Source organism: Callospermophilus lateralis, chromosome 7, assembly GCF_048772815.1.
Source record: "Callospermophilus lateralis isolate mCalLat2 chromosome 7, mCalLat2.hap1, whole genome shotgun sequence".
In the NCBI taxonomy this organism is placed as follows: domain Eukaryota; kingdom Metazoa; phylum Chordata; class Mammalia; order Rodentia; family Sciuridae; genus Callospermophilus; species Callospermophilus lateralis.
The window spans coordinates 70,211,769-70,226,516 of record NC_135311.1 but is presented as its reverse complement, the minus strand read 5'-3'; the positions used below and the strand labels follow the sequence as shown (position 1 = coordinate 70,226,516).

Genomic DNA, 14,748 nt, shown 5'->3' with positions numbered 1-14,748 from the left:
CTTTATACAGGCAAAAAATGAAATCATTCAAACTAATTTTAGAAACTGTAGCAAAAGTTATCCTCTTTCTTCCTCCTCAGAAGAACACAAAAGTACCAAGCTGGAAGAATGAAATGTAAAAATACTAAATGGCAAGGCTTCTCAGAATAGAATAAATCATCCGTATTAGGCAGGATAAAAGAGGACAAAGACTGTCTCAGCAATTCTGACAGACCCAGCTGCTGAGACAGGCGGCTGCTTCAGTGGCTCTCCAACATGCTATGCTAATGAGTGTTACCAAACTAGCTTCCTCTACCCCCTCACAGAGGCATTTTCTCCCCAGGGGCAGGACACATGACATGTGCATTTTAACTTAAAAAGTCAATTCTAAGGTAACCTAAAAATGGGTTCTGGAAGGTTTACGCATAAGAAGCATAACACTGAAAATTTCCTTCTTTTTTTAAAGAGCTCCTTTCCTGAATTCCCAATAAGGAAATCTCCTAAGTGACTGAAGATTAAGGATAGCAGGTGACAATCTGCTTTCTGATAGAAAAACAAAAGGGCCCAAGGTTTTCACTGTGAGAGCAAATGAGTTTAGATGTTCATACTTCCTTCTGGTAAATAGAGATAGAGGAGGTGGACCAAACTTAGGGCTGATAGAGAGCAAACAATTACTGGAATCTGAGACGGGGTTTCCATTTGTGTGTTTGTCTTACTGTGAGGTTACATAAAATCTTAGGAAAGATCTAGCAAGATGTCAAGAATATTTTTTTGTTTTTGTTCATTTTGAGGTGCTGGGGATGGAAACCCAGGGCCTCCCACATACTAGATAAGGGCTCTACCATTGAGTTACCACCAGACTGAAGTCCAATGACCAGTAATGGGTAAATGTGAGGTCCTACAACATCACTTTGCAAGTCTGTTCTGCCAGGAGTCATCGCAATATCATACTCATTCACTCTGCTTTGTGCTACCTATAAGTTTTAGGCTTTAAGTTACGTAAAATCTAAGTCTCCCCTATCATCAATTTGAAAAATTTAAAATCAAGAACTTAAAAGAGGGACTTTCTACTTCATCATCTGTTCTATTCTGGAATTGCCTCCACAAGCCACTCTGACCATCACAGACTGAATTCATGGCTCCCCTTTCTCAGTTCCAGGGACACATTTACAAATACTTCTCCCACACTACTTTATGGTAGTTGTTAAGCTATTGCCTCAAATCCTTGAGAGCTGGGGCAGTGACTTTCTTATCTATATTCCAGGGATCTATCCCAGTGTGTATTTCCAGAGCTCGATTAAAGAGAGTATTGAAAGTGACTGGTGGGCAAGATAAGGAATCTGGCTATTTTCTTAGGGTCAGTTGAGATCCTGGGAACTGGTGAAAGAGGGGCTCTTTTGCTAGCCTCTTTCCATACAATGTGTGTTTTTTTCTCTTTTTAAAATATTGTGAATAGCTGGGCGTGGTGGTGCACACCAGTAATCCGAGTGGCTTGGGAAGGTGAGGCATGAGGATGGTAAATTCAAGGTCAGCCTTAGCAAATTAGTGAAGCCCCCCTCTCAAAATAAAAAATAAAAAAAGGGCTGGAGATGTAGCTCAGTGTTTAAGCACTCCTGGTTTTCATCTCTGGTAATAAATAAATAAATAAATGTTGTGAACAAATATTTAAAGTATAATGGTCTAAAGTGACATTGAATCTTTAGCTGGCCCAGAGTAACAAAAGATTAGCTTACCTAGGGAGCTCCCATATCTGATTTTGCTCATGTCAGCACCATGTATATTCAGTAAGTCCTGTTGAGTGAATACATGACCCAGACCAGGTTTCATTACCCAGTTAGAAACCAGGAGTATGGAAGAGGACTAGCTTTCAGATCTGTGAACAGAATTGGTGCCTACAGACTGTGGGTCTGGAAGGGTGACAAAAAAAGTGTTAGGGACAGAGCCTCAGGTGTTTTCATGACCCATGGCAGGTGCAGAGATCAGCAGCCGAGGTTAAGCCTTCATAGTTTGGGAAGAAGAAAAATTCATACTTGCCAATTTATACACCAAACATGACATCTCACATATCTGAATGTAGGACTGCTGTCAAATTCAGCATGACTGGCTGCTTTATAATGACTGCCAGTCATTTTGAATTAGTAATGGACCACTGGATAAATGCCACAGCATTTCTAAGTGACCTTAATATCTTAGTAATTTATGATTTCAAAACTACTTTTTGCAACAGCTAGTCTTATAATGAAACAGTTATAAGGCTAAGATAGAATTAGCAAGTTATCACGCAAATGAGAATGTTATACATTGTACTGTTCTATGCTTGCTTTTTGTCCTGTTTGCTCCTCCTGAGATCATAAGCTCTGGGAAGGCAAGGATATTTCTTATCTTCTAAGGCCTGCCACATATTAGATGCCCCATAAATATTATAATTCCACCATGCCATGAGCTATGACCAAGCTGACAATACTGCAACATATTCTCAATAATTACCTGTGCATGACAAGGGGTGGTGGGAAACAGAGAGGGGAAGGCTAATATTTACTGTGTACTAGGTAGGTGAGGTCGGTATTATGATCTCAGCTATGAAGGAGAGAAAGCTGATGAGGATCAGAGGAACTAAGAAACTTGCTCAAGCTCATAAGCAAACTCAGAATTCACACCAGTTCTGACTAAGAGCCATCTGCTACATGGCCTCTCCAAAAGCTATATAAAACTGAGTTTTTATATAGATTGTGGCATCTCTCTTCTTTCAAATCTACAATCCATCTTTTAGAGAAAAACAGGAGACAATTTAAAAATGAGATTTACGCTGTTTTCCTAGTCATTGCTCAGTATAGTGAAACAGAATGAACAAGAGCTTCCTCACCCTGCCTGCCTATTAAATAATTAAGATTGATGTGATATTTAATGTGGGCAAGGATGCATCCTGCTACACAATCTCACAGAGAAACATTTACCCACCAATTTAATAACAAGATGAATAACTTGAATTTAATCTGTATTTAAATGATAATGTTTTACATGGCTTTTCTTTCTGGTTTCCACCAGGAAGTTAAAATAAATTAACACAATATCACCAAAACATGACTGTATTTTTGAAGAGCTTAATGAAGGAGCATACCTTCAGTATGTTAGTTACTTTGTTAGGATTAGATTTTATTCTGAATAGCATTTGAGAGACCTGGAAGAGAGGTCAGTTGAATGGATAAAGGCAGAATTCTGTTTCTGTCATTTACCACCTGTGTTTGATTCTAGCTATGATAAGTATCAACTTCCTCATCTGTAAAATAGTAATAATGATGGCTTTTACCAAGTGGAACTGTTTTAAGAATAAGGGAATTATAAATCAAATGATTAGCACAGGAGCAGTTTCTAAATAAGCACTTGAAAACAGTAACTTATTAACAGAATTGTGTCATTATCTAAAGTTGGTCCTTTAAAGGTTAGCTTTCAAGTGTTATCATGTGAACAGAAATCAGACTTGATATTAAGGAGTTTGGTTGTCCACGTAACTTAGTGATTTCCAACCTTGGTTTGCAATATATTTGAGTTCAGTTACGAGAAAGTGCTGTGAAATATGTCAGTTTTCTCAATTGTTTACTCTATGGACCATAGAGAAGATAAAGTGTTGTGAAACTAAAACAATACACCAATCCAACATTTAAAGAGAGCTAACCTGTACAACGCATCACTTTTGGATACAATATCTGCCAGCCCAGTCAAGACTTCTATCACAGACAAGTCAGACTTGACTAGTACCAACCCAAAACAGGGCTATTTCAAAAATTTATAATCTCAGTTGCATAACAATATGAATGCGCTTAATGCCACTGAATTGTACACTTACGAATGGTTAAAACAGTAAAATTTGTGTTATATCTATTTTATCACAAAAATCTATAATCACAGAAAATTAGGAAAATTTTATCGCTTTTAAATAAACAAACTGAATTATACAAATCAAATAGTCAGTGGGTCTCAGTGTCCTAGAAGAGAGGCTAACACATTAAAAGACTATTTTAGTGTGTCAAATTTGCTGTGTGCATGAATCATAGGTTACTAAATAATAAATATTTAATTATCAATTTTATTTCCAACCTTCAATTAGAAGGATTTGATTAGAAGAGATTAGATGATTCTCCAAATTTGTCCAGAAAAGGTTTAGATCTTCTTTATTGGATAAATAGATATATATGAAGCTAAGACATTAAGAAATCTTCTAATGACTATTCAGATCAGCACACATGCAAGGTATTTTCTTCCTTCACCACTGAAGGACCCATGTTTACCAAATTTAATAACTTTAGAGGGATTTGAAAAGTAGATGATGCTCTGGTTTAATCTTTTTCTTCTTAAGAGGTCAATCTTCTGGAAGGCATCATGGACAGTGTGTGAAGGGTAGAGGAGCAGCAGCTGGTGATGATGCAGACTGTGTGTGTGTGTGTGTGTGTGTGTGTGTGTGTGTGTGTGTTAGGAAATGGTAAAGAGAGCAACCATACTCCTTGGCTTTGGCCTTAGTCACAGCACACCTACTTATTGGGTGCTTACATGAAATGAAAAGATCAGGCAGTCAATTCCCGAGACTTTCATAATAGAACACTAATTTTTGTAGGATTGCCTGGTTATTTCCTTGCTCTCTGGATACGTGGGGTAAAAACACCCACCCAACACAGGAGTAGATAAAGGTAGTGAGAAATATCAGATGAAATGGCTGCTTCACCTCCCTGTGGAGCTGTTGGAGAGTTATGGGGATGTAGCAATGTGGTCAGAAGTTCACATGAAGTAACCATCCCTGAGGCACAAGACCATGCCTCTTTAAGACCTCGCCTCCAGATGTGTTGTTAGGAGACATGACAACATCAAGTGATGGGCAAGGGGCTCCTAGCCTCTCCTGCTCTCTGCTTCATTGGGTTTTGGCACCTCTTTCCCAGAAATGCTAGCGTTTGACACTGGAGGGCCGGACAGGGTGGATTATGTATTTTGTGACCACAGTGATCACTGAATAGGAAAACAGGATGCTTCACCTGGTGGCCTGCTGTGGGCTCTCACTCAACCTCACAAATTAGGCCGTGGTCACCTCCCGCCTCATCATGCTACCTGAGCCACAGATTTTGATACAGTTTGAACTATTGCTGCGAGGGGAAGAATCCAGGTGTTTAAAGCTTCTGGTTCTCTTTCCATTTCATGTCACTGGAGTCTGTGCTTGGGGCATCTTTACAGAAGTTTTCTTTACTTCTTGGTCTAAAGCAGTCATTGCTATGATAAGTTATTTCTGGGTATATGTAGAGATTGCTCTACTTGCTGATCTGTTGCTCTATAAATGTTTTGGAGCTGCTTTAGGTAAATGCAAACTGCTCAATTTTTATTTACTTATTTTCATATATTTTGTTCCTAAGCCTCAGAGGCAAAGTGCTGACTGAATTCAGTCTTTGCTTCTCCAGGTCTCCCCCACATCCCCCTACTAGTGACTGGCTTTCTATGGTAGCAGTAAAAATGTACACTGGAGTGAATCCCAGGTCTTCCTCCCCCACCATCTGCATGGGCTTAAGTCCAGGATTCTAAATTCTCAGAAACACAATCATATTGGCCTACCAGTTGATATTAATGGTAGAACAAATATTGTGGAAACACTTTGAAATCATTAGAGTAGAAAACGTAAAGGGGAGCTTTTGTAAAGAAAGCTAATTCTTTTGCTGGTAAAGTGATTTTATTGGACATTGTTTAGAATGAAGCAAAGTAACCCAGGAAATGAGCTTTATTTATATCACTTTGGTTCCAAGGAAACAAAACAGTGTTACAAGGTCACTGACATTCATCGCATTTAAGACCTCAAAGAAGTCAAAAGGAACTCCACCCCACCCTCCAAGCCTTCCTTATGTTACACCTAGTGCTCTATCACTGAGCTACACCCCCAGCCCTTTTTATTATTTTGAGCCAGGGTCTCACTGAGCTGCCCAGGCTGGCTTGAACTTGTGGTCACCTTACCTCACCTCCCTCCTTACTGGAATTACAGGTGTGCCCCACCATGCCCTGCCTAAAGGAACTTTTTAAAAAGGCTCAGGGGTCCAGGTAGAAGAAATACATGGCCCCAAACCAGAGAATGAGTCATCTCTTTCACTGTGATAAAACACCATGAGAACACTCTTCTCTGGAACTGTCTACCTTTCAGTAATGGACTACTTACAATCCTACAAATAGGGCCTGAAAAAGAAAAGATCAACACCCACAATCTCTGGCTCAAAGGGCCAGTGACGTGGCCGTGCCTACCTACCCAACCCAGAGAAGGCCTTTTAAAACATTCCAGTGAGCCAATACTGCTTATCTCTTCCAGCTCCTATTTTCCTTAGAAGCAAGTGTGGGAAGTGAAACATTAGGTAAGAGCATTAAGAGAGAAACAGGTCAGTTTTGAAAGAGTAAGGAATTATGCCACTTGTGTTTCTGGTAAAATGTCCACTTTCATGTTGGTGTTATACCATTGCCTCATATTTTCAACTCGATTAAAAGCTGTAGGTGATCAAAATCATGGGCTGCCATTTGCTCCTTAGCTGGAATGGAAAAAACGTTGGCTTTTATTTTAGGGTAAACAGCACGCAAGCTTTTCTTTCTTTCTTTCTTTCTTTCTTTCTGATACCATTCTCTTTGATGACGACTAGGTTTCTTACAATTCAATCATATTCTATACTAACTACTCAGAGTAAGCACCAGACTCCACAAGTTTAAGGGCTCAGTTCCACAAGGCTGTTCATGCTTCTGGTGCCAGTCACAAGTCTTGGGTGTCCAAGCTATGTGCAATTCTGTCTGACTGTTCTACAAATATGGAATTGCCATAATCCTCTCTTCAAGTCTGATAATTCACTAGAATAACACAAAATTCAGGAAAACACTTTTGTTACCATCACCAGTTTGTTATAAAGGATGTAACTCAGGAAGAGCCCAATGGAAGAAATGCAAAGGCAAGATGCAGGTGCTGGGAGGAGTAGTTTTTCTACCAGCTCCAAGTGTGCTAACCTCTGGGCACTTTCATGTAGACCCAAACCTGGAAGCTACTTGAATCCTGTTGGTTAGGGATTTTTATGGAGATTCCATTACACACAGGCATCACCGATTAAGTCAGTGACCACTGTGATTGGAACTCTCCAGTTCCTCTCTTCTTCCCAGAGATCAGGATGAGACTGAAAAGTTCCAATCTTGGAATCTCATAGTCAACTCTGTCTAGGGGTCCAGCACAAACTCAGGTATGGTTGAAAGGGACTCACTATGAATAAGGAAAAAAGCTCCTATCAGGAAATTCCAAGGATTTTAGGAGCTCTGTGCAATGGAACTGGGAATAAAAAACAGAAGTGTATTTCTGGTTTCACTACATCACAGTAAGATCTGCATAAGAAGAGTCCACTGGAGGGCTTACAATTCAAAATGGTGAAAGAGGTTCCAGGAGGTTCACTTTGAAGGTCAAACTCACATTCAAGGTCATTGATGTCTGAGTCAATGACTTACAAAGTACTTCTTATGGGATGCTTCCTTGATCTCTGTCCAAGGCCCTTCACAATATACCTTTGAAGCTGCCTCTCCTTCCTTCTGTAGCACTTATCAACCACATATAAGCAATTGCTCAATTAGAAGTTTCTTTCTCTCCCATTGAGCAATAAACTGTCTAAGGTCTAGTTTGTGTGTATTATACTCATCATTGTATCCCAGGGCTTAAAATAAATTAACACAATATCACCAAAACATGACTGTATTTTTGAAGAGCTTAATGAAGGAGCATACCTTCAGTATGTTAGTTACTTTGTTAGGATTAGATTTTATTCTGAATAGCATTTGAGAGACCTGGAAGAGAGGTCAGTTGAATGGATAAAGGCAGAATTCTGTTTCTGTCATTTACCACCTGTGTTTGATTCTAGCTATGATAAGTATCAACTTCTAAGTTACCTTGTGGTGCAATCATCTCTTCTACAGAACTGTTTGATTAGGCACCAGTTGTGAAATAAAATGAAATGTTGGTCCATAATTAGAAGAATTATAATTTGATTTTAAACAGAGGCTTGATTGCATGGTGAGTGACATAATGCCTAATTATTTTTCCAATGATTAAGGGCCCAGTGTACTCTTAAGTTGATGGTTTAGTTACAGTGTGTTTAACATGGTCAGTAATAGCTCTGGTGCCATTTTGTGCATATTTTTTCATGACTATTCTTGTTTGTTATAACACTGCATGAAACATATGGCTATTGACCCTAAAGTGAATATTTTTACCATAAAAACATTTAATTCCACCCAAGTGCTCAGTTATATTCTAGTCTCGAAAGCACAAATCAAATCCATTTCTCTTTTGAAAAAGTTGGTTCAAACTCAGGAAAAGCCTGCTGCCTCAAAATCTAATTGCTTTGTCCAGTTGCAATTTTAGTGGCCAATCTGGAGTTTTTATTTTTGTTTTGTTCTTGTTGTTGTCATAGTATGACTGTATTTCTACTTTAGATTTTTATTTTGAAGTTCATTTATTTTTTATTTCTCAAGGTATTCAGATATACTAGGCTTACTGCTTTCAATCTTAAAACTACTTCCCATATCCCACTTGAATCAAAGTGTGAAATATGATATATCAAGAACTATGTAATGTTTTGAACAACCTACAATAAAAATTAATTAAAAAAAACATAAAAAAACTACTTCCAATAAATTATTCTTGATGTAATAATATGTCCCTAAATGTATTTTTCCATTATTCCCTTGTTCAGATACCTTCAGTGATTTTTTACTTTATATATGATCAAGTCTGAATTCTTTTATGCTCATAAAAAACTTGTTTAGTACTAAAAGTGACATTTTTACCCCCCACACAATAATTTTTTTCAGGTGCCTATTATGTTCCGGGCCTGGATTATATCCTGAAAAATTCTTAAATTGACATTTGAGACTTTAGTATTCTACCCTAATCTACTTTACATTCTTATCTTCGTCATTTCTGTCTCAAAAATTCTACTTCCCCATATGTATGTATGTTAATTCCTTTCAATTTTCCTTGGTTTCTCCTACTGTATTAGTTGTTTCATTCTTTCACATAAAGTATTGTATGCTGCATTACTAACCAAGTGATCTATTCTTTATCTCTTTATACATGCATACACACCACCACCAACACCACCACCACCTTTACAAATCCTATATACCTCTCTTGGTTCAATTCATGACTCCTATACAGGGATTGTCATTCCTTTCCTTAAGATATGATGATATTATCTATAATTGTTTTCCCCAAAGGATAGGTTACTTTGGGGGCTCAGGCTCAGTCTAACATTTTGCCATTCCCTTCATCACCTGGAATTTTGCCTTGCTCCCAGAAGAATCATGACCATGGCTCTTGAGTACAGCCAATGTCACAACAGATGCAACATGCAGCATCTCTGCCTCACCTTGGTGATACCTGGGGCCCTCTTCATTTCTACCTTCTTTCAACTAAAGGGGGCTGAGTTGTTGCCATTCCTGAGTGGATACAACTCTCCACAATAAAAACAAATGGTGTTGTCAAATATAAATAGGAAAATATTTCTTGTGTGTTGGTGAGGGGTGGGGAAAAAGAAAACAGGAAAAAACATACCATTAGCTTTCTTGGCACAGTCTTTCTGCCTTTCGGATTTTGGTTGCTAAGAAATAGTCTTAAATTCAACTGCTGCACACAAAGAAGAAACTTAGGTCACTCACAGGAGATGATGCATGTTGTGTAGCTGAATTTGTCACTGAGCCCATGACAAAGCCCCACCCTGATTTAGAAGTCATGTGTTAAAACTATCAGATGGAGACTGTGGCTTCTACTTTTGGAAAGCCATCAAAACTCTTTAAATTCCCAGAGAGGACATAGGTTCTTTTCTCACTAGCACCAAGTGAAGCTACAGAGTCCTGTTGATCTCTGAAGCAACAGAAAGCCAACCTGTCACCTTGTTTGGTAGATGGGCCTTGCAAGATGATGTAAAGATCATAAGAAGTTACTATGTTTTGCTCCAAGAAAGAGGGATTTAATTTTAACCCTTGTAGGTTCATTAATTGTGCAATAGCAGCTTTTGCATGATAAGCATCCCAAGTTTGAGGTCAGCCTGGGTAACTCAGTGAAACCTTGTTTCAAAATGAGATAAAAGAAACTCCCTGGCAGAGTGAAGGAGTCAGAGTCTGATATCCACGGGCAATTGCAGCAGCAATCAACCCATTTATAAGAAAGGAACTTGCATCTGCTGCAGCTTCCTTGTTCCTCCAATTTATCCATCCAAGTCACCACCCTATTGGATGGTGCTCAGGGAGAGTCTCCACTCCAGTTTGCTATCCCACATGCCAATCATTCTAGACACACCCTCACTGACACACCCAGAAGCCTCTTAATCTTCTGCATCTTAATCCAGTCAAGCTTTCAATTCAAATTAGCCATTAGACCAAGTTCACCCCTGGTCAAGCTGATATTCAAATACGACTCTTTACATCATACTTAGTATCCAAATAAACACAGTAGCAAAGTCATAATTCTGCCTAACATATAACAATCCTCTATAAAACTGAAAATGTACTAGTTCTTTTCACAGAATAGAAGGAAAAACAAAAACATTAAGTACTGCTGTTAAGTCAATCCATATTACAGGATGAACAACAGGACAGTAACAAACATGTTCTCTTAGTACATGTGTAAATGTGCACAAACATATTCTTAATGGAATCTGGAAGAAATATCAATGGCAATTACATTTCTGTAATTGGTCACTGTGGCCACAGTTGGTATTTATGACTACCTTCTTCTACTATCCATTCTGTATTCCCTCTACTTTCAGCAAGCACCTCAGCAGGTCTTGGCTCTTTACCTAGAGGTGTGACCCACACCTTTATTCCTGGAGGGTCTGAAATGCCTGGATTGGGTTGTTATAGTTTTTCAATGACCTTAATAAAAGGACAGGGTAATATAAGAGAATTTAGGAGGAGCTATGAAAAGTCAGTATTGGTTGTTGGAAGAGATGAGAAAAGGAGTATGCTTCCTTACCTCCATTGTGGAGTAACAGTCCAATGTCCCCTTGGTAATCTGGATCAATCACCCCTACCAGGACCATAACTCCTTTCTTAGCCTGTTGACTCAAAGGCATGAGGAGACCAATGTGGCCAGAGGGAAGTTTTAACTTCTAGTTTAATGAAATCATTGTTGTATCTCTCAGCAGAAGCATTCCTCCTTCTGGAAGTAAGACTTATAGGCCAGAAGAACATAAGGTTTCAGGGACAAGCAGCAAAAACTTTGCTAGTGAATTACTCGGAGTAGAAACCGAGGGCATTTGGGCCAGTTCTTCATGCAATCTCCTTGTTCCTTTGGATCCTGCCTGTGCCTGACTAAGTAGCTACCACTTTCACTTGATAGAGTGCTGCTATGCACGTCCAACTTTATGGCTTGGTGGGTCAGATAACACCCAGTTCATGATAGGCAGTTCAGGTCACATAGTAACCTGGTAGCCAATGGTCAAGTGTTCAGTTTCCACTAAGGCCCAATTGCAGGCCAATAAATGTTTCTCAGAGGGAGAGTAGTTGTCTGAAGCTGATGGCAGGGCCTAGCTCCAAAATTCCAATGGCTTCCTCTGTGATTACCCATGGGGGCCTGCCTAAGGCTCCAGACAGCGTCCCTATCTGCCTCTGACACTTCAAGTACTATTGGGTCTGCCAGGTCATATGGCCCAAATGGCAGAGCAGCCTGCACAGCAGCCTGGACCTGTTGCAGAGCTTTCTCCTGTTCTGGACCCCACTCAGATCAAGCTTTTCTAGTCACTTGGTAGATGGGCTGAAGTAACACACCCAAGTGAAGAATGTGCTGCTTCCAAAATCCAAATAGGCCCACCAGGTGTTGAGCTTCTCTCTTACTTGGAGGAGGGGCCAGATGCAACAACTTATCGTTTACTTTGGAAGGGATATCTCAGCAGGCCCCATACCACTGAACTTCTAGAAACTTTAAAGAAGTTGAAGTTCCTTGAATTTTAGTGAGATTTATTTCCCATCCTTTGATATGCAAAATATTCCACACCCAGCAAGTTAAGAGTGGTAGCTGTCTCTTTCTCAGCAGGTCCAATCAACATAATGCCATCAATATAATGGACCAGTGTAATACCTTGTGGAGGAAGAAAGTGATCAGATCTCTGTGAACTAAGCTATCATGCAGTGTGGGAGAGCTGACATACCCCTGAGGAAGGACAGTGAAAGTATATTGCTGACCTTGACAGCTGAAAGCAAATTGCTTATGGTGGTCCTTATGCACAGGGATGGAGAAAAAAAAAAAAAAAAAAGCATTTGCCAAATCAATAGCTGCATACCAGGCACCAGGAGATGTATCAATCCACCCAAGCAAAGAGACCACATCTGGTACAGCAGCTGCAATTGGAATCACCACCTGATTTAGCTTATGATAATCAGCCCTCATTCTCCAAGACTTGCTTCTGCACAGGCCAAACAGGAGAGTTAAATTGGGATGTTGTGGGAATCACCACCCCTGTATCCTTCAAGTCCTTGATGGCACACTAATCTCTAATCCTTTCAGGGATGCGGTATTGCTTTTGATTCACTATTTTCCCAGGTATAGGCAACTCCAGAGGCTTCTATTTAGCCTTTCCCACCATAATGTCCCTCACTCCACAGGTTAGAAAGCCATTGTGGGAGTTTTGCCAAGTGTTAAATATTTCTATATCGATTATACATTCTAGGACTGGAGAAATAACCACAGGGATGAGTTTGAGGGCCCACTGAACCCACTGTTAGTTGGATCTTGACCAAAACCCCATTGATCGCCTGATCTCCACAAGCCCCTTTTTAAAGAGAGCCACAATGACATTTTGGGTCTCTCAGAATCAATGTGAATTCAGAGCCTATGTCTAGTATTCCCTGAAAGTTCTGATCATTGCCTTTTCCCCAATGCACAGTTACCCTGGTAAGACATTTTAGGTCCCTTTGGGGAAGGATGGGAGAAAAATTAACAGTAAAGATTTTGAATATTGTACCAAGGTCCTTCCTCAAGGGGACTGTCCTCCCCTTCATTCAAAGGGTTCCAGATCTGTAAACTGACTCAAATCTGGGACGTAGTTGAGGGCCCATGATTCTCTGCTGTTATGATCTAGCACAGACTTTTGTACATTTGCCCTGGAATTTTTCTGGTTATATAAATAAGAGTTTGGGGGTTTCCCACCTATGTGGCTTCTGGAAACACCAAGATTAATTAGCCAACACCACAGATCTACATGAGTCGGGACATTTTGTCCATTTCTTTCCGTTTGCTGTCCATTATGATAACTATGACCACCCTGTCTTTGGCAACTGAGGGTTGCCATTTGGCTCCTTCTTCCCCAAGGTCAAATTACTCCCATCATATCTCCCAACTGATTGACCATAGTTCCCACAGTAAGGTCTTGCATATAAAGAAGAGCAATGATAGAGCTCTTCAAGGATGCTGGTGCTCCCCTTGCAAATTTGTTTCTTATAGTTTTGGTGAAGAGCACATCTTCTGGACCTTCCCAATATGGAGGAGAAGACTGTACATGACGGATCCACTCTACCATTTCAATCTCTCTGAGCTTCTGAATTCCTTCATCAATAGTAAAACAAGGGGTTGTCAGGCATTTCCAGCTTGTCACCGTGGGCCATCCTTGGATTTGTACTTCAGCCAACCATCCAAACTATTAATACCTTTTTTTTGTTTTTTAAATACAGTGAGCTGTTACATTAAATCTAGAATCTATGCTTAATAGGGCAACATTAATAAATTCATCCTAATCTAATTTTATGTTTCTTCTACCATTCTCCCACACCCTTTAAATCCATTCCCACACATGTTCCCCAGACCTCTGCGTGCATGAATTAGAAAACTCAAGAAGTTCCTTCAGAGTGTAGCTTAAAACCTCATGCGTCACACTCTGTTCCTCACCTTTAGGGTTCTGCTTAGATGTGGATCCAGTTATAGGCCTGGAGGCAAAAGTGGGTAGTGAGGGTGGGTCCCAAGGACAATCAACATTTTCATGCTGAGCAAATGAATCAGGCACAAAGCAGGATTAGTTCCCTCCAGAGAGGATAGAAAAGCCAATTCCACAGAGGGTGGGGTAGGGATGCCTCAGTCAAGACTAAGGGTGGGGACTCAACAACTTTTGGCAAAATAAACTCATCAGAGAATGGGAGTTCAATGATCCCAGCCCCTTCAGGCTCCTCCCAGACTTCATTATCCCATTTGCAGGATTTCATTCTTTTTTTAATATTATTTTAGTTGTAGATGGATAATCTCTTTATTTAAAATATATTTATTTATCTTTATTTTTTAAATAAATAAAGGTAAATAAAGATATTTATTTATTTATTACGTGGTGCAGCAGATCAAACCCAGTGCCTCACACATGAGAGGGAAGTGTTCAACCACTGAGCTACAACCCCAGCCCAGGATCCCATTGTTTTCCAAGTAGCACTTCACTTTAATGGCAGACACCTTTTGAGGCTGAGAGTTAAACTTGCATCTTAACTCAGGCAATTGCAGGATAAGGGTTTGTGTTTGGTTTTCAACAATCTCAGCCCCATGACTGTGAGAGAGAGGTTTCTCCTTCAGAACACACTAAGCAGCTTTCAGATCAGTTATGCGCATCTGCAGCTGAAACTAAATTTCTGAGCTCATCAATCTTCTTTGTTACTTAGTCCAGTGAAGCCAGAATCAATCAACATCCATCATAATATTTCTTAGTTTTCCAGAAATGTTCAAAGATATCACATAGAGTCACTAAACTCCTTGCTTTT

General features: G+C 39.7%; 1 protein-coding gene across 18 annotated transcripts in view; it reads right to left on the bottom strand.

Annotated features, from left to right (window-relative positions):
• LOC143405204 (volume-regulated anion channel subunit LRRC8B-like) overlaps positions 1–14,748 on the bottom strand; it is a 176,894-nt gene that overhangs the window by 139,155 nt on the left and 22,991 nt on the right. The gene's annotated exons all lie outside the window — the stretch shown is intronic.